The sequence below is a fragment of the Callithrix jacchus genome, chromosome 18, assembly GCF_049354715.1.
Source record: "Callithrix jacchus isolate 240 chromosome 18, calJac240_pri, whole genome shotgun sequence".
Taxonomy (NCBI): Eukaryota; Metazoa; Chordata; class Mammalia; order Primates; family Cebidae; genus Callithrix; species Callithrix jacchus.
In genome coordinates, this window is record NC_133519.1 from 23,427,005 (window position 1) to 23,445,833 (window position 18,829).

Sequence of the window (18,829 nt, forward strand, 5' to 3'; positions counted from 1 at the left end):
CCCAGTCTCCGCGTGGTGAATGCTATCATCTGTCAAGACTTGGTTTAAAGGACCTCTCTCCTGCAAATAATGCCACCTTCCACTAGGTGCTCACTGCACACAAACTCGCCGCCCATCACTTCTGTCCACCTTTTGAACTCATAGTTATTTACCCAGAGACTGTTTCTCATCTTTAAGTGCCTTGAGGACTTTAAGGTCTCTTTAATCTCTCTATACTCCAATATGGCCTAGCTCAGCAATTAGGACATTGTAGGTGCTCAATAAATGTTTGCCGAATATCAATGACAGCAAGAGGCAGTAAATGGCCCCTCTTTATAGGGCCTATAGCTGTGCCTGAATAGGATGCACAGAAGTCCTGCAGACTTGTAAAATATGCCTCCAGGAAGCTGCACTGGAGGGAACAGGAAATGTGGGTAATCATATGGTGCAAGTGGTAGCAAGAAAGACAACATAAGGAAAATGTTATTTATGTTTTGCCCAGTCTTGCTGTTTAAAGCCCTGTGTTAGATGTTTTTCAGGCGGTATTTTACTGAATGTAAACAACCACCTTATTAAATATACTCACTTTTTTAAAACGAAGAAACAGGTACTGAAAAAGCTAAGTAATTTGCCCAATTTTATACCATCAATAAAAGGGAGATATAAGATTTGGGATCTCCTTTACCCCCAGGCCTGTACTTTTTCAGCCCCATGCTATCCTTTTGGCAACAGAGAAGACACCAAAGTTCTCTCACTGTGCTAGGAGCAGTATTGCCCTGGTATCAGCCTATGAACAGTTTCTACTTCTTATACCTTGTGTTGATCTGTCTTCTCACCTCCTAAATCCCCCAGACGTATCAATGTCTTTCTAACATCCCATTACTCTTGTGTTTACCCTACAGACTGGCCCTTGAGTCTCTCATTTTATACTGGTTTTATATATAGTTTCATGAGAGTAATTAATCTCTGGAACAAGATTGGAGGCTTAATGTGAAAAGGTTTGTCACCCTTCCCAGACATCTCCATAGTGTTAGGCCAGTAATAGGTGTTCTGTATGGCTCCCTTGTTTCTCCTACTTTTTAACAGACACTAAGATTGCTTTTTTTCTTTATATTCTTTGTTGATTACCCGTCTCCACGTAGAGAAGTCACCAGCACATTCAGCTCCCAAATTAAGCTTATCATTTTTCTTCTCCTCAGACCACCAAGCCAGCTCCTCCTTTTCCCCTGTATTTCTGTTAATGGCCATCACAGAACACTCTTCTGCGAACAAGAGGTTCAATGTTTCAGAAATATTATATACCCCTTTCTACGCCTTGCTTCCACCCAGTCGTTAAGTCTCTAAATACCACTGATGCATATTTCTTATATGGACTTCCCTTTTGTCCAGCTGCACCACTACTAATTTAGACTCTCATTTCTTTTCTCTTTTTCTTTTTGAGATGAAATCTTGCTCTATCGCCTAGGCTGGAATGCAGTGGCGTTATCTCAGCTCACTGCAACCTCTACCTCCTTGGTTCAAACTATTTTCCTGCCTCAGCCTCCTGAGTAGCTGGGACTACAGGTGCCTACCACCAAGCCTGGCTAATTTTTGTATTTTTAGTGGAGCTGGGGTTTCACCGTGTTGGCCAGGATGGTCTTGATCTCTTGACCTCATGATCTGCCCGCCTTGGCCTCCCAAACTGCTGGGATTACAGGCGTGAGCCACCGTGCCCAGCCCTAGACTCTCATTTCTACTGCCCAGATGATTATAGTAGTATTCCCAGAGTTCAGCTTGAGTTTTGTCTCTACCATGTCTCTACCTGCCAAGGTAAGTAACAACTTTTCACCTCAGCCATCAAGGCTTTTCTCAGTATGGCACCAACCTAACTTTCCCTCTCCCTGAGGCAGCACAATAAAGTAGAAAGGGCAGAAATGTGACATCAGAAAGACTCTTTTTCAAATTTTGGCTCTATCACTTACTTGCCCCTATGACCCCTCAAGAACCTCAATCTTCTTGTCTGAAAATCAAGGCTAATGATATCTACCTTGTAGGGTTGTCTTAAAGATTAGAAATAACATCTGTCAAGAGCTTGGCATTAAAACACAGAAATAAACTGTAGCTAATATTACTAAATGGGAAGTGATACACTGATTGAAAATGTTACATTCAAGCCACAGTGGATCTGAGAAACAACCTGTTCATTCCTGCCTCTAGGCCTTTGTTCCCTAACCCTGAACGAATATTACCCCAGCTCACAATGTCTGTCACGTTCTCTAAGTACCAACTGAGAAGCTAACTACTACAGAAAAAAAAAGTCCTGGCCGGGCGCGGTGGCTCAAGCCTGTAATCCCAGCACTTTGGGAGGCCGAGGCGGGTGGATCACGAGGTCAGGAGATCGAGACCATCCTGGTCAACATGGTAAAACCCCGTCTCTACTAAAAATACAAAAAATTAGCTGGGCATGGTGGCGCATTCCTGTAATCCCAGCTACTCAGGAGGCTGAGGCAGGAGAATTCCTTGAACCCAGGAGGTGGAGGTTGTGGTGAGCCGAGATCGCACCATTGCACTCCAGCCTGGGTAACAAGAGCGAAACTCCGTTTCAAAAAATAAATAAATAACATATATAGAGGAATATAGAATGTGTTCAGAATATGCAAATGTATAGAGACAGTAGGTAGAAAAGAGATTGCCTGAGGCTGGAAAGTGAAATAGACATAGGGGAAGGGAGGAGAAATGGGAAATGACTACTAGTGGTTATGAAATTTCTTTTTTTCTTTTTTTTTTTTTAAGATGGAGTCTCACTCTGCCACCCAGGCTGGAGTGAAATGGCATGATCTCAGCTCACCGCAACCTCCGCCTCCCAGGTACAGGGTTCAAGCGATTCTTCCACCTCAGCCTCCCAAGTAGCTGGGATTACAGGCATCCGCCATCATGCCCTGCTAATTTTTGTATATTTGTAGAGACGAGGTTTCACCATGTTGGCCAGGCTGGTCTTGAACTCCTTACCTCAGGTGATCTGCCAGCCTAAGCCTCCCAAAGTGCTAGGATTACAGGCGTGAGCCACTATGCCCTGCCAGAGTTTCTGTTTTATGTGATGAAAATGTTCTAAAATTGATAGTGGTGATGGTTGCACAACTCTTAAACATATTGAGAACCATTGAATTGTATGCTTTAAATGGGTGAATTGTATGATATGTGAAGTATATATCAATAAAGCTGTGTTGAAAAAGAAATAACACATATAAAGGGCATATACTTGGCACATAATAGGTGCTTTAAAATGTTGCTTATTTTTACTATTTTTAATATGCTAAATTAGTGGCTTGCATATAGTTAGGCATTCAGTATTTGTTGAATTAAATTTATTTGTTTAATTTAAATTCTAGGTGAATAGTTATGTTTTCTTTGCTGGGAATGCAAAATTTGATATTGATCTCTAGAGAACAAATTAAGAAATGGACAGATACAGCTTTGGTGTTACAATGATCTCATTTACTATTTGTAGTTAATTGAATAAAATTATGTGGGGCCGGGCACGGTGGCTCACGCCTGTAATCCCAGCACTTTGGGAGGCCGAGGCAGGTGGATCACGAGATCAAGAGATCGAGACCATCCTGGTCAACATGATGAAACCCCGTCTCTACTAAAAATACAAAAACTTAGCTCGGCACGGTGGTATGTGCCTGTAATCCCAGCTACTCAGGAGGCTGAGGCAGGAGAATTGCTTGAACCCAAGAAGTGGAGGTTGCGGTGAGCTGAGATCATGCCATTGCACTCCAGCCTGGGTAACAAGAGCGATACTCCGTCTCAAAAAAAAAAAAAAAAATTATGTGTCAGGATTAACTAAAGGCATTCCTGAGGAAATGTCAAGACGAGATGCCAAATCTGATATATGATCCTGTCCACCACCTTTTCAACAATAAATTCAACCATTACAAATCTCCCTTTCATTTTAACAAACTATGCAGATACCAAGTTTAGGGACAGGTTGTCTGGTTACTTTTATTTCTTCTTGAGTCAGTCTTTTGGCTTAATCTTGCACTTTTCTAGGGGATTTGTTATTCTGCTAGGCAGACATAATAAAACTAAAATTTATCAAAAATGTATTTGATAAGAAAATGGGCATAACCATCTATCTTCGTGTATATAAATGTTTGTATGTACATATGTGAGTATGTGTACTCGAGCACACAGCCAAGGAAATATTGGCTGTAGTTCCAGCTACTCAGGAGCCTGAGGGAGGAGAATCGCTTGAAACCTCGGAGGTGGAGCTCGAGAGGAGCTGAGATCACGCCACTGCACTCCAGCCTGGAGACAGAGCTAAGACTTCATCTCAAAAAAATAATAATAAAAATAAAAAGCAGGTTGCAGATGGTTATATACAGTTATGATGCCACTTCCATAAAGCTTAAAAGCATGCACAATACTGGTATAGATTATTTAGGAACACACACAAATGTAGTTAAAGATTTTTAAGTGCTCAGGAATAAAAAAGACTAAATTCAGAAAAGCTGCTTTTCTTATTACACCCTTGAGTCTTGTTTACTCAGCATCCATGAATAATAACCTTTACCAAAAACATAACCTTTACTAAAAGGAAGGATTCTTTTTTTTTTTTTTTTTTGAGACAGAGTTTCTCTCATTAATTGCATTCTCATTACATGTTTGGTTTTTTTTTTTTGATTAGGAGTTTCACTCTTGTTGCCTAAGCTGAAGTGCACTGGTGAGATCTCGGCTCACGGCACATCCACCTTCTGGGTTCAAGTGATTTTCTTGCCTCACCCTCCCGAGTAGCTGGGATTACAGGCATGTGCCACCAAGCCCTGCTAATTTTGTATTTTTTAGTAGAGATAGGGTTTCTCCTGACCTCAGGTGTTCCACCTGTCTTGGCCTCCCAAAGTGCTGGGATCACAGGAGTAAGCAACCACCCCTGGCCACATGTTCTTTTAGAAAACACTTTTCTAGCCTTAAGGGGCATATGAAAACTTCTTAGTTTTACTTTGAACTTACTTTGTGTGACTTTAAGAAAAAAATCAAGATACTAAAATTTAGGGGAAATATGGCCGGGTGCAGTGGCTCACGCCTGTAATCCCAGCACTTTGAGAGGCCAAGGTGGGTGGACCACCTGAAGTCAGGAATTTGAGACCAGACTGGGTAACATGGTGAAATTCCATCTCTACTAAAAATAAAAAATTAGCCGGGTGTGGTGGTGCCTGGCTGAGGCATGAGAATCACATGAACCCGGGAGGCAGAAGTTGCAGTGAGTTGAGATCGTGCCACTGCACTCCAGCCTGGGCAACAAAGTGAGACATTGTCTCAAATATAAATAAATAAGTAATAAAATTTAGGGGAATTAAAAACTGAAAATTAAGTTTTTCAAGTATACATCTCTCTAATAATAAAATAACTACTTAAAGTGAAAAAAGAGAAAAAAGAATGGTTAACAAGTGGATCCACTCTAAAAGTAGAGCATCAAGTGTTAGTAACTCTAAATAAATAGGAAATATGTTTTAGAATACTGCAAGGCTACAGTAATCAAAACAGTATGGTACTGGTACCAAAATAGAGATATAGACCAGTGGAACAGAACAGAGGCCTCAGAAACAACGCCACACATCTACAACCATCTGATCTTTGACAAATCTGACAAAAACAAGCAATGGGGAACGGATTCCCTATTTAATAAATGGTGTTGGGAAAACTTGGTAGCCATGTGCAGAAAGCAGAAACTGGATCCCTTCCTTATACAAAAATTAACTCCAGATAGATTAAATATTTAAATGTAAGACCCAACACTATAAAAACCCTAGACAAAAACCTAGGCAATACCTTTCAGGACATTAGGCATGGGCAAGGACTTCCTATCTAAAACACCAAAAGCAACGGCAATAAAAGCCAAAATAGACAAATGGGATCTAATTAAACTAAAGAGCTTCTGCACAGCAAAAGAAATTATCATTAGAGTGAACTGGCAACCAACAAAATGGGGAAAAAATTTGCAATCTACCCATCTGACAAAGGGCTAATATCCAGAATCTACAAAGAACTTAAACAAATTTACAAGAATAAAATAACCCATCAAAAAGTGGGTGAAGGATATGAACAGACACTTCTCAAAAGAAGACTTTTATGCAGCCAATAAACATATTGAAAAAAGTTCATCATCACTGGTATTAGAGAAATGCAAATCAAAACCACACTGAGATACCATCTCGTGCCAGTTAGAATGGAGATCATTAAACAATCGGGAGACAACAGATGTTGGAGAAGATGTGGAGAAATAGGAACACTTTTACACTGTTGCTGGGAGTGTCAGTTAGTTTAACTATTGTGGAAGACAGTGTGGCGATTCCTCAAGGATCTAGAACTACAAATCATTTGGCCCAGCAATCCCATTACTGGGTATATATCCAAAGGATTATAAATCATTCTATTATAAAGACACAGACACACGTATGTTTATTGTGGCATTGTTCATAATAGCAAAGACTTGGAACCAATCCAAATGTCCATCAATGATAGACTGGATAAAGACAATGTGGCACATATACACCATGGAATACTATGCAGACATAAATAAGAATGAGATCATGTCCTTTGTAGGGACATGGATGAAGATGGGAAACATCGTTCTCAGCAAACTGACACAAGAACAGAAAATCAAACACCACATGTTCTCACTCATAAGTAGGAGTTGAGCAATGAGAACACAGGGACACAGGGAGGGAAACATCAGACACCAGGGCCTGTCAGGGGATGGGGAGCTAGGGGAGGGATAGCATTAGGAGAAATACTTAATATAGATGACAGAGTGATGGGGGCAGCAAACCACCATGGCACATGTATAGTTATGTAACAAACTTTAAGTTCTGCACAGAACTTAAAGCATAATAAATAATTTTTTTTAAAAAAAGAAAATATGTTTTAGAATTTGAAGATATTAGTGAGGCAGATGGTATTTTCCAAAGATGGCTACACCAATATATTTCATCCCAAATGTTCTTCTTATAATGTGATGTAGACATTTCTGCATTGAGAGATGGGGTCTGAGTCTCCTCTTCTTGAATCTGGGTGGACATTTGCAATGGCCTCAACCAATAGAAGACATCATAAGTGATACAGTGTGACCTCAGAAGTCATTTAAAAAATTCAGATTCTATTCTGTTTTCTCTCTCTGGGGACAGTGCATTTGGAATCCTGATCTGACATGAATGGAGTTCACCCAAAGCTGCCATCCTGGAAGACTATGACATAGAGATGCCCAAGAAGCCCCAGGTATCCCTAATCCCAATTGTTTAAGTCTTTCCAGTGTTAACCACCAGACATGTGATGGAGTAAAGACTCAAGATCATTCCAGTTCCCAGCTGTCTTAGTTAGGCTTTCCCAGAGAAGTTACCACAGGATTACAGAGGCTAGCAAGTCTGACATCTGCAGGGTGGACTAGCAGGTCAGAGTTGATGGAAGTTGATGTTGCAGCTCAAGTCCAAAGGGAACTTGCTGGCAGACTCCTCTCTTCTGTTCCCTTAGTGTGTTTTTACTTAAGAAACTGATTGGATGAGCCCCACCCACATTATGGAGGGTAATCTGCTTTACTCAAAGTCTACTTATTTAAATGTTAATCTCATTCAAAAAATACCTTCAAAGCAATATCCAGACTGGTGTTTGACCAAATATCTGGGTCCCATGGCCTAGCTAAATTGACACATAAAATTAACCATTATACCACCCAGGCTAACACCAACTGGAGCAGCAACAAGCTGCTCCACCAAATCCTGCCCAAACTGTAGACCTGTGAGCAAAATAAATATTGTTATTTTAAGCCACTAGGTTTCAGGGTAATTTGTTAAGCAGCATTAGTAGCTAGAAGTTATATTTGTAAACCATAGTCTATTTGTATATACATATGTTATTTCATTCACTTTTTTTAAAAGACGGAGTCTTGCTCTGTCGCTCAGGCTGGAGTGCAGTGGCACAATCTCGGCTCACTGCAGCCTCCACCTCCCAGGTTCAAATGATTTGCCTGCCTCAGCCTCTCAAGTAGCTAGGATTACAAGCACCCACCACCATGCCCAGCTAATTTTTTTTTTTTTTTAAGTAGAAATGGGGTTTCACCATGTTGGCCAGACTAATCTCGAACTTCTGACCTTAGGTGATCCACCTGCCTCTGCCTCCCAAAGTCCTGGGTTTACAGGTGTGAGCCCCATGACTGGTCTCATTCACTTTTATTTTCACATTTATTTTAGACAGGAAGGACGCTAAAACGTAATCAATAAAATTGGGAGCCAATTGAAATGGAGCAGAATCAAGAGGCCCTCCTTGTTGGACTGGGTGTCAACTCCCTGGTTGTTCAGTTTTGGAAATCAGCAGCTATTTACCAATCAGTGTGGAATTATGTTAATATTTAAACAAAACCAGTGCAGGCTAGGTATCAGCTAAGCATGCGGTATATGATACCTTATTGTCATGTTTTCAGTAGGCTTTGGCCCGTTTGTTTAATCATCCTAATCACCTTAGAAGAGAAACACAGCAAGATTGTGCCTTTGGTGAGAATGCAATGGAAAACCTAAGCAGAGTCTGGTTTTCACTGGGCAGACCTCCAGGTATGAGTCTACCTCAACACTGTGTTTGTCTCATGATGGATGCTGCTCAGTCCTGAGACCGTAACTCAACTCAAAGGAATTGCCCTGAGATTCTGAGACTCTGTGGGAGGGCACATGATGGAACCTGCTGCTGATCAGATACCTAAAAAACAAAACACCAAAAAAATCATGTAGCATGTACCTTAAAGTTCTTTGAGTATTCAGCCATTTGTAGTCACAGACACAACACCGGTAAAGCAATAACGTTTGTCTACCACATAGAAAAAAGATGGGATTTGAGCTCATCAGTGGCTCAGTGTCTCACTCTCCTAAATGTGAAATTAACTTGACCATTGTGAAAAGCCATAGCTTGGAAGAGAAGAAACCCTAATTAAACAGAGTCTAGTAAAATTAAAATAGGGCCCTTTACTTGCAATCTCCTGTTATAAATATTAAAACACGTGGGTTCTGCTTTATTGCTAGGTAAAAGTGTCTTGCTATCTATGAAAGTCCAAGGCATCACTTCAGGAAAAAGATCAGAGAGATTTTCAATCTGCATTGCCCCTAAATGAATTTAGCAACAAGCAAGCCCAAATAAGCACAAATTAATTTTGGATGGTCTGGGGATTTATTTCACGACTTTAAAAAAGATCTTAAAATCCATACTCCAAATAATCTATAGATACAATTAACATTAATTTTGCACAAACCAGTTGCTGAGAATAAAATTCTTGTGATAAGATACCTCAGGGTTTATAAAGGCTTAAAACTTTCATATTTCCGTAGCAGGGTATTGTTGATCTAACCTACATCTGATCGCAAATCTTGTACTCACAATTACTTACACTATGACTCTAGAATAATGAATTTAACTTCTGTGCACTTAGGATTAGTAGGGGTTCTAATTTTAAGGTATAAATCTTTTTTGAAATATAGGATACGTCTTGAAGGTTTGGTGGAACTATAGGACAAACAGCTGAATTAGTGGTGGCACCTATATTTTCTCCACTACCCTGTTTGAATTACTGGTTCATAGTGGTTGAGAAAGGTATCTAGGATTTAGGAAGTACATCCTGTAATATGTAAAGATGGCACAAAAAGAATAAAGACGTGCTTCACAATAAAAAATCAAATAACTTGTTTAATGCAGTTTAATCCTGTGCATTTAGCTGACAGTTAATGAAAACTCATTGAATGGATGGATGAACTAATTCATCCATCAATGAGATAAACTAGGAAGAACTAGCTGGAAATCCAAGGCAGAACAAATCCACTTCTTAAGTATCTGGTTGTTTGGAACTACCCCTACAACAAAACTACTATAAAGTAGTTTTGGGGATTAAACTACATATCTGGAATATTGCTTCAGATCCACGTTTCACTTTTGTTGGCAAATCTCTCCCTTAAGATTAGTAGTGAAGTGCTCTTGGAATAGCGCCAGGCAATGGAGTTAGTTTCTTCCTCCTTTATTTCTGGTAAGGTCAAAAGCAAACTGGGATTTAGCAAACCTGAAGCTGGCTTTAAACAAACAAACAAAAACCTTAGAATTATAGACTCATTTACTGTAAGCAATTGTGAGACAGAAACAATGGGTAAATTTCAAAAATATTGTTTAAAAACAGCATTGTTGAGTGAAAAAACAATGAAGTTGCTTAAATGATGTTTGTAGTCTGACATTTACATAAATAAAAGCCCAAATAATTTTACGTATATGTACAAATATATAACAATATATAAAAATGGTAAATTCTGGCAGTGGAGAAATAAGGCCAATTTTGATCCATTTAATTGCTATGATTTGCTTCCATTTTGTTAGATTTACTCAACAAGATTTGTGAATCAGACAACCAATTTATTTAATCCTAAGTACTAAGTCTTTTCTCTTTCTCCAAATTGAGTTTTATACCTGTTCAGGAAAAGAGTACTTCTGAAATGTGTGATTTAGGAATGTTTTTAAGCTTTAAAAATTGTATTTTCCTACATTTAATCTTTACAAACTTTAAAAGATTAGTTAATGTTGAGTATCTTCTTTAATATATTCCCTATGGGGGTTTTCTTTAAATAATGTAGCTAACAGGCATGGTAATCACTTTTAACTATATAAAGGCAATGCCTTTTTTCTTAGAACACTCTCAAAAAGTAAAGTGTCTCTCTTAAGAGCATCTCTCTGTTTTGATACTGATTTACAGCCTAATAATACAAATGAAATATGCAATGGGACATCATATAGCAAGACAGCTGCAATTTTTTAAAAAACCGAAGGCTATGTCAGAATGAGGTTATATGTAATCAAACCAGGTTATATTTTACAAGGGATAAATCACCCTATTTATAGGCGGTGGAAAGTTTTAAACGTTTGACAGGCGATTTTCTGTGGTCCTTCCAAAAATAGAAAAAGGCAGCTGAGTGCCCAGCTTGGAAGAAGACCCTCAGGTTTTAATGAGACTCATTGGCTACTAAAAACACTCCTGGAATCCCAGGACTGAGTGCTCCCACCTGTTGAAAAAGGAATGAGAATCTGTGAGCATTTGGTTACAAATCCTACTGCATTAACAGAAAGCCCACAAAATATTATAAAGGGGAAAAAGCAGCTGAAAAATTGGCAGGCAGAAATAAGAGTAATGATGAAGAGGTAGCTGGTTTTGGAAATGTATGTGATTACATGTATTATTAAGCAGGAATTGAAAAACTTGTGCAAAGCAAACACATCTAATACATTCTAACCTACACTGATCATGTATTAAATGTGCGTATATTCTAATTTTCATTATTTATATATAAAAATGGCTATAACACATATGTATTTTATATAACACATATATGACAAACAGTTGTATAACCTCTAATAATCTCAGTACTTTCCAATACTTTGTCTTGTTTAATTCTTATCAAAATCTGTGATATATTACCATTATTCCTCTTTCACAGATAAGGAAATTGATTGAAAAAGGTGAAATGATTTGCTTACAGTCACAAGGTTGGAGAAGTGGGATAGCTAGAATATGAACCTCCATCTCCAGAATCCAGAATGTGGAACTATTCCATCACACCATGTGGCTGTGCAAAGTCATTTTAAGAAGGATAGCCTGCATGTTCTACAAACTTCCACACACAAAAATGAAGAACTTGCCTTGAACCCTTGAACTGGGCCAAACTGCAAAACTGCCAATCACAACATCCTAGAAAATACTAATGTTGTCTGATAGCTCCCATATGCTTTGTTCATTCCTTTTCATTTCTTTTCTATTTTTCTCCTCTGACTATATTTTCCAATAGTCTGTCTTCAAGCTCACTGATTCTTCTGTTAGATCAATTCTGCTGTTGATGCTCTCTACTGCATTTGTCATTTCATTTATTGTAATTTGTGGCTCCAGGATTTCTGTTTAATTTTTGTATTTATTATTTCAATCTGTTAAATTTCTCTGATAAATTTCTGAATTGATTCTCAGTGTTTTCTTGAAGTTCATTGAACTTCCTTAAAACAGCTATTTTGAATTTTTGTCTGAGAGATTACACATCTCCATCACTTTAGGATCAGTCTCTGGCACCTTATTTTGTCTGTTTGGTGAGGTCATATTTCCCTGAATGCTCTTGATGCCTGTGTAAATGCAATGATGTCTGCACATTGAGGTATTAGGTATTTATTTTAGTTCTCACAGTCTGGGTTTATCTGTGCCTGTCCTTTTTCAGAGGGCCTTCCAGGGATTCTAAGAAGACTGACTGATGTGTTCCCTTAGGCTGTGATCACTGCACTTGTCCCAGCAATAGAAGACACTCTGGGCCCTGGCTTGCCATTAGTCTCATGAAGACTCCAAAGGTGATGGGACTTTCCAACTCAGATGGATCTGGAGAAGACCCAAGGAGGGTACTGGGACTGTGTGGGATCACTGACCAGGGATCTGTATCCAAAAGACTATGTTCCGGTGGCCCAGCAGTTCTTTGCATAGACAAGATGAGTCCCCAGCTGCAGTGAAAGAGGCCATCTCCACATAGCCTTTCGACTTGCGGAACTCCAAAGCGATGATCAGTTTGCTAGTCCCTTCAGCTCTCATTGATTTAATTGGCTGAGATTTTCTGGAAGCCCACAGATCTCACATTTCTTTCTTCCAAAAGTTAGAAATGCAATTACTACTGGGAAAAATACTATAGAGCGAAACCTCAAGGAACTCACTGAACTGTCCATCTCTATTTTCAGTTCTTGAAAATAAACAGAAAATATCACCTAGTGAAACATTTCAAGACCTACTAACCTCTCTACTTGGAAAACTTATGGTCCGAATGCACCACAGAGATTGGCTGTTTTCATTCAGCACAACCAGTTAACACACAAATAGATGAAACAAAAAGACTTCCAAACATTAAAAAATTTGATTCCCTTATGCCGGAAGCCATTCAGGGAATCAAACCAATTATTGAGGACTACCTCCTACAGGGACCTCCAATCATTCCATGCCCTAGCCTACGTAATACCCCCATCCTATGGATTCAAAAACTTAATAACCAGAGATGGAGATCTGTCCTGGGCTTAAGAGCCATCAATAACATTTTAATACCCATTATCTTGTCATACCCAGCCCGCATATATTACTATCAGCCATACCACCATGTAGTCAGGTTTTCACTGTTATTGACCTCTGCAGTGCTTTTTTTTTTTTTTTTAATCATTCTGGTTGATCCAGGTAGCCGGTCTCTTTTTGCCTTAACACAGAAAAGACAATATACCTGGACAGTAATGCCTCTGGGGTATGCTAATAGTCCCAAATACTTCTCCCAAGTCTTAAAAACAGACATAACCTATTTAGCATTTCCTTCACATTCTGTTCTCATGCCACATGTGGATGACTTACTACTTTGTTCTTTTACCTTAGAGGCCTCCTTAGAGGACAGCCACTGTCTATTAAAGAAATTAGCCACTAAAAGCCATAAAGCTTCAAAAGAGAAGCTATAACTTTCTCTCTCACAAGTGAAATATTTAGGACCTCTAATTTCAGGACAGAGTCTTTCACTTAATCCCCAAAGAATAAAATCAATCTGGGCTCTTCCTGTTCCCATGACCAAAAGACAACTCTCTGAGTTCTTGAGATTAACAGGACACTAGATAATGGATCCCAAATTTCTCTGCCATGGCTCAGCCTCTGTATTGCCTCCTAAAAGCTGACCGCTTTGAACTCCTGTAGTGGCTTGAGAAGGCTCCTCCTCTTTTGAAATATTGAGGAGAGTCTAGGGCGTTCTAACTAGGGCCTCCCCCTTTCTGTTTTTGTTCATGAACGAAATGAAAATGCCATAGGGGTTTTTCGCTGAAGGCGTCGAGACCATCGGTCTCCTCAGATATTACAGCCAACAGTTAGACCCCGTGGCAACACGACTCCTGTCCTGTTTGTGAGTTGTCACAGCCACTGCAGATTCATTGAGTACAATCAAGTAACTAACATAGGTTCTCAATCAATTATGTTTTTCAATCCATACCCAACAACAGTCTGCTCGTAGACTCGCTTCTTACAGATCCTATTATTATCACCCCTCTAATGTAACTATCAATTGCTGTGACTCTTTGAATCCTGCCACCTTATTTCCTCTTCCTTCTGATGAGATACCACATGACTCTGTAACACTAACTGCTACCTCACTAACCTCACTACCTCAAAAACCCATAGGAAATCCCCATTCCAAATGCCAAATTTGTCTGGTTTACTGATGGATTCTACCTTGAAATACCACAGAGAAATGTCAAGCTGGCTATGCTGTTGTCTCATTGTCTGAAACCACCGAAAGTGGTTTCCTACCAAAAACTACTTCTGCACAGAAGGCAGAACTCTTTGCAATCTCCCAAGCATGCTGGTAATTAATAAGACTGCAAATACCTATACTGATAGACACTGTGCTTCTGGGGTCACATGTGATTTTGTTATGCTCTGGAAACAAAAAGATTTACTGAACTCTACTGGCCAAAAGATAAGAAAACACTGACTGTCCTGAAATTACTCGATGCTATCTAAAAACCTTAATCCTTAGCAATAATTAAAATTCCAGACACAAAAAGCTGATACCAAAGAAGGCAAAGGAAATGACTGACACAGCTGCAAAAGCTGCAGCTTCTATGAACCAAGCACCCCAAACTTAATACCCCTTTAGACCTTCTAATGTCCAATGTAATACAATCAAGACTTGTATCCACAATGCAGGACAGCCCCCAAATTGAAAAAAAATAGGCAAACTCAAGAATGTTTTCATGACTCTAAAATCAGCTGTGATGGTTAATAAGAACATTAGGTGTCAACTTGATTGGATCGAAAGATGCTTAGATAACTGGTAAAGTATTGTTTCTGAGTATGTCTATGAGGGTGTTGCCAGAGGAGACTGACATTTGAGTAGGTGGACTGGGAGAGGAAGACCCACCCTCAATGTCGATGGGCATCATCCAGTCAGCTGCCAGCATGGCTAGAACAAAGCAGGTGGGATAAGCTGGCTTGCTGAGTCTTCTGGCTTTCATCTTTCTCTCATGCTGGCTGCTTCCTTCTGTTCCCCCGCCCTCAGACATCAGACTCCAGGTTCTTTGGCCTTTGGATTTCTGGACTTACACCAGTGGTTTGCTGGCGGCTCTTGGACCTTCAGCCACAGACTGAAGGATGCACTGTCAGCTTCTTTGCTTTTGAGGCTTTTGGACTCTGAGCCACTACTGGCTTCTTTCTTCCCCAGCTTGCAGATGGCCTATAGTTGGACTTCACCCTGTGATCGTGTGAGCCAATTCTCCCTAATAAACTCCCTTTCATACATCCTCTGGAGAACCCTGACTACTACACTGACCTATGTTATGGGTTCCATAAGAGGCCAGTCTTGTCAGATGGCCTCCAAGACCAAATTTTAGATTATACTAATCACTTAAATCACTGGGGATAAAAGGATTCTTTGGGAAAAACAGTATTATTGAAAACTCTCCCCAAAGGTTGCTTCTCAAGTTTAATAAAGATCCCAAGTCTGTCCCAAACACAACCCTACAAAACATATTCATAGTTCCATAGGACATTGTCCTTTAGCTTCAGGATCTTTTGAGATATGACAGATGGATTCTATCTAGCTACAACCATCTCAATGATATAAATTTGTTTTGGTTATGATTTGTATGCTTTCTCACTGGGTGGAAGCCTTTCCCTAGTGCCGACTAACAGCCTAAGCAGTAAGTTACATCTTATTAGAACAAATAATTCCCATATGGGGCATACCCTCAGAACTATGTAGTGACGAAGGCATTCATTTTACTGGGCAGAATATAAAATCAATATGTAAAATTTGGCCTTATTCTTCATTTCCGCTATTCCCACCACTGACAGTCCTCTTGATTAGTGGAACGAATTAATGGAACAATTAAGACTCGATTGGCAACATTAGTTAAATCTTTCAGTCTGTACTGGTCATAAGTTTTGCCCTTAGTGCTGTTTAATCTTAGACCTACCGCTTTTGGGAAACATAGGTTATCTCCATTTGAAATAATTACTGGAAGACTCATGCACTTTATGAATCAAACCTATCAAAGGTCACGTGCTCACCTACTATAAGGAACTGGTCCAGGTGTTATAAAAAAATTGTTTTTAAGGCTAAGTCTCCTGAATGGACATCTCAATCTGATGGTGATCTGAAACAAAAACTTGCCAGGAACCACTCTGCTGCTCAGTTTCAGAATAAGAAGCAGGCAACATGAGAAGCTGACAGCTGGCCCAAGCCTCTAGCCCCTGCCTGTATATGACTCCAAAATATTACTCACTCTTTATTACCCTTGTACTGATTTTTATCCTATTTATAGAACTACTTTATCTGTCATTGAAAGTCTACAAGGACCACAACACCATGTACCAATTCTTGTACTTCTGCCAAAGTAATTTTCTTTTCTTTTTTAGGCAGAGTCTCACTCTGTCTCCTAGGCTGGAGTACAGTGGCATAATCATAGCTTACTGTAGCCTTGAACTGGGCTCAAGCAATCCCCCTGCCTCAGCTTCTTGAGGAGCTGAGACTACAGGTGCACACCACCACACCCGGCTAACTTTTAAAGCTTTTGTAGAAACGGGGTCTCACTATGTTGCCCAGGCTGGTCTCAAATTCCTGAGATCAATCTGCCTGCCTCGGCCTCCTAAAGTGCTGGGATTACAGGTGTGCACCATCACGCTCGGCCTTTAAAATGGGTTTTCCTAAATAATTTAAACCTCACATGAATACCTCTTTGAATCTGGGAGAATTTATTTTTAAATCACCTCTTAAATTCCCCCCCTCAAAAAGCAACGATGACTTACAATAAAAATATTTCACTGAATTGTTTACAAAAGATAATCAATTTTCTAAGTATATTAATAAAAATTATAATGTATTAATTTTAAGAAAAATTCACACATATCTTTTGGCATCTAGAAAGCTGACCTAGTTATTCAAACAGAAAAGATTAGATTCCTGAAATACATTTCTGATTCTATCACTGAGTCATTGTGCTTGCTTAAGCAAGTTATCTAATCTCCTGGTATCTTAGTTTCTGCACCTATAAAATGGAGGTAATAATATTTGCTATAAGATAATGTCAGCCAAGCACTTGGGGAACCTCAGATGAAAGGCGCCAGAAGTATTTAGCTATCTGCAGCATGACCTCATACTGTCTGAGAAATGGACCTCACCAGGCTTGTTGATTATCCCAGCACCTTACTTACAAACTTTTCCTGTTCAACTTACTTTTTTACTTTATTCATTTCTATTTACTGGGTACTCTTTATGTATTTTAATTTCATTGGCTGTTTATGTTGTTTTGAGGAGAGTTGATGCTTTGAGGAAACCATGAAACTAAAACTTTTAATTTTTTTGTTTAAATTCTTATGTTTAAAATTTGAAACAAATTTTTTAAAGCACTCAACTTTCTAATTATGGGAGATGGCTATAGCTATGAGAGTTATATTAGCCTTATCCATTCATTCCTCTTGTTTACTTAGAGTTTATTTCACATTAATTTTAGCATGCACATATTTACATTACTACCTGTAAACTTTGCAAAAGATTTAAGGCAGATGTTGAGACTGCTGGAAATTTGGATGTTTGTGTCCCTTTTCTGCAGGAATGAGATAACAGATGATATAAGGGCAAAGGATTAGTTGCTTAGAGCTAAATCTGAGCTTAACCTATAGTCCAACCAGCTAATACATGTCGATCTCCTTTGGGCAAATTGCAAAGGTCAAAGGGCCACCTTGGGAATAACCAGATGACTTAAAAAAAACAGAACTGCTGTTTTTCAATAACGAAACTTAGAGGAAAAGTCAGAGATAGGAAGTTGGCTGCAGTTTCTGAACACAAAAGCACTTCGTTCCCTCTGTCTGCTAACCTTCTTTTTCAAGGCTAATGAAAATATTTCAGAGGAGCAAAACTTTGGTCTTTTAAACCTTCCAGTTAACAACAGAAAACTTAAATCTTTGGAACTATTTCCAAAGGAAAAGCTTTCATTGGAATTTGCCCACTCAGATCTTATATTTCAAGCAACAAGTATTACGCTACTCCAACACAGTTTGAGCTGTCTGTTGAACATTGGACAGATCATGGACTACCAGATTCTCTTTCAGAGGAGATATCAAGAAAAATATTCTGGACTTTACATTATATTCAGCTATGACAAACTTTGCCAATTTTATAGAATCAGCACTGACAGAGACTTTAAACATCATCTGGTTCAACTTACTTTCCAACCAGGATGTCAGAACCATCACAGGCCTTTGTTATTAGAGAGCATTCTTCCTAATAGTTTCAGACATTATCGTCAGTTTTTTATCTCTATAGAGAGGTGTATGTTTCACTAATCCAGTGATTCTGTGGGTCAGGCAGTAGGTTTCCTCAACATACATGCATTATATGTTTTTTTCTAAGTCTAAGTATGGACTTTATTATTTTTTTAAGTCTTTTGAGGACTACAAATTACAAAGTAAAAGCAGATCAGTATGTAGAAATTTAGTGAATACATTTTGCTTGTGCACGAAAACGTTATCAAAGTCATTCATTTAACAAATTCACCCCATTCAAAATATTCAGGTATAATCCTCTTTTTAAGGTTACTATACCTTTATTTCAAATTGTATTATATGTTATTCCCTCAAAATGAACTTTTAAACGACAAACTTTTGGCTCATAAGAATGGCACCTTCAAAAGGGGCGATTTCCACTCAGGGTCTGATGGCACTATTCTAGGCTAGTAGCTTCACCAGTTAAAAACCTTCAAAATGTTCACTTTTAACACAAAGTCTTTCCATAACAAATGTGGCTATACTCCCTGC